Source organism: Penaeus chinensis, chromosome 33, assembly GCF_019202785.1.
Source record: "Penaeus chinensis breed Huanghai No. 1 chromosome 33, ASM1920278v2, whole genome shotgun sequence".
NCBI lineage: Eukaryota > Metazoa > Arthropoda > Malacostraca > Decapoda > Penaeidae > Penaeus > Penaeus chinensis.
The window spans coordinates 35,180,939-35,183,438 of record NC_061851.1 but is presented as its reverse complement, the minus strand read 5'-3'; the positions used below and the strand labels follow the sequence as shown (position 1 = coordinate 35,183,438).

General features: G+C 36.8%; 1 protein-coding gene across 4 annotated transcripts in view; it reads right to left on the bottom strand.

The window, feature by feature from the left end:
* The window catches only part of LOC125042976 (rho GDP-dissociation inhibitor 2-like), a 17,275-nt gene that overhangs the window by 7,114 nt on the left and 7,661 nt on the right, over window positions 1-2,500 (bottom strand). The gene's annotated exons all lie outside the window — the stretch shown is intronic.

Below are 2,500 nucleotides of genomic sequence, written 5' to 3'. Positions count from 1 at the left end.
AGTTTCCCCAAGTACTTAATGTGTTAGAAGTTTCTGCAAGCAAGAGGTACCATTCTCCAGACATTAAACATTTTTAATCAGTCTTGAATAAGGCTTCATTGCATTTTTTTTCCTTTACTGATCGTATTAGCTGAATGTGTAGAATATGTATGTAAGCTTTTACTTATAACTTTATATTTACAAAAAAATCTATATAAACTTGTGTGTGTGTGTGTGTGTGTGTGTGTGTGTGTGTGTGTGTGTGTGTGTGTGTGTGTGTGTGTGTGTGTGTGTGTGTGTGTGTGTGTGTGTGTGTGTGTGAATAATTATCTACAGATAAACAAACACATATATAAAATAAAAAATAAAATATATAAACAAACATCCTTGACTCCAGGTAACTTTTAAGCCACTAGCCTTATCTGACTGAAACCACTAATATCAGGGGTTATTGCCATTTTGACAAGCCTTAAACTCACTGTCTGGGGAACTAAGAAAACCAGACAAAGAGCATTCTTTCTCTAAATCCTACCACTTTATGCATGCCATGTTTTACTTAGAAAGTTGTTAAGTGCGAATTTTGTTAAGTTATTATACTGTTAAAAACATTTTGAAGCATCTAACTCTGGCAAAATGTATCTGAATTGAAAGCAATATAGGAGGCTTGATAGCCAGAAGGGACTCTGTGACCAAGGCTCTGTCTGGCTAGTAAAGTCACTCTTTCACAGAAAATTACAAGTTATGCAACAAAACATGGATTTATAATTAACTCAATGAGCTCATACTACTACCCAAGTGTCAATCTAAATTTAGGACTGGAAGACAAATACAAAATACATAAGAATCTTTTTTTTTCCCTGTACCTACTGAAAGGTTTTGAAACTATGCAGGGAATATCAAGGGGGATTAATTCATTCTACCTTTATCAATTTATCAATAAGTAGTAAAAAAATATTAATTTCTCTCTCTTTTTTTTTTTTTATTAAACCTTAAGTGTTTTCTTAAAATTCTATTATAGTTTAAGAAGATGCCTTTGTCAGTTCTATCTATAATATGCAAACTGAGGCATTAAGTCCCACAGGAAGGTATCTTAAAATCTATCTCATCTTCAAAATTGATATTCTAAAAAAGAAGATGTAACATTTACAGTTTACCCCCCCCCCCCACACACCTCTGTTCACCTTCTGTTTCTCCTCCTATCTTCTGCTCTTGCGAGTAAGAGCCCAAGTACTCAGAATGCCAAGGATGCAGCAGGAAGAGCTATATTTACCAGAATGCCCCAGAAGCTCAGTCAAGAATCTAAATTCAGTTAAAACCCTTGGAAATGCAGCAAAAAAATGTTAACACATATAAGCAAAGTCCCCAAGGATACCAACCATTGGGAGGGCACCATTTGCCAAACCCAAGGAACACAGCCAATAACATGGACAGATGATGATGATGTGGAAGTCTTGGATATCAAGGACTAACAAAAGTACTGCACACAAAAGAACATTTGCATGGATGGTGGCTGAGCAGTATAGCATTAATACCAAGCCATTTCATTTCAGTGTAATGCATGAAGTCATGCTTGAATACCTGCAAAACACATGGCTAGAGAATACCACAAAGTCAACTTTATAACAGCATCAAGCTCTCTAGATATCAAGTAAGGCCAAGTCAAAAGAAGCTCTGCCTTTGTCATGTCCAGACTTCTCATTTCAGCAATCCTTCACGGCAGGTCAGATCGGATAGGACTCAAGTTGTTCGAATATTTCCCTTTAGCCTCAACCCTAGCTGGGCCATTTTAGCATGAGAATGAGTTTGGATCCTACTGCTTACAGACATGTCTCCATACTTCTTTAGCCTCTTCCTCAGGGAAGGCACTGCTGTAGCACCCAATTCTCACAGATTGCCAGTCCTACCTACTTCCTTTCAAAAAAGGAATGGATGTGCAGTAAGTTTCCCTCACCACCTGCTCGTTCCACACAGGTCCAAAAACCTCCTTGATGATACTACAATAACACAGTTACACTAACTAAGAAAAAAATACAGATGCTTGAAACTATTCACCCTTCTATTCACTCCATTTATTATCCTTCTAGACGGGAGATAGATTCTGTACAGATCTCATTTTTCTTTTTTTGTGGGGAAAAGGAAAAAGTTATATCAAAAATGTTCCCACAACAGATATTGCAGCAAGAAAAGGCCTATGGAGTTTACATAGAGAAGATTTCATGGTAACATGGTTATTATTCCAGAGATCGTTTCATAAATTAGCTCTATCAAAGGAAGATACAAAAAGTTACCTGGAACTATTGATTATCTTCATAACCCATCCTTTACGTCAGATGTCCTATCATATCATACCCTGTCAAGCCTGCTCTAAGTTGTGTATGGTAAACAATGGCTACTACTTGGTTCTGTTTGGTGTAGGGAGATCTTGCTGTGAGTGGGTTAAACATGAAATAATAAAAAAGCTATCAATTTCTGGTTCTGAAATGAAACCATATGATCATAATCTGTTGAGAGGGTATAGTCA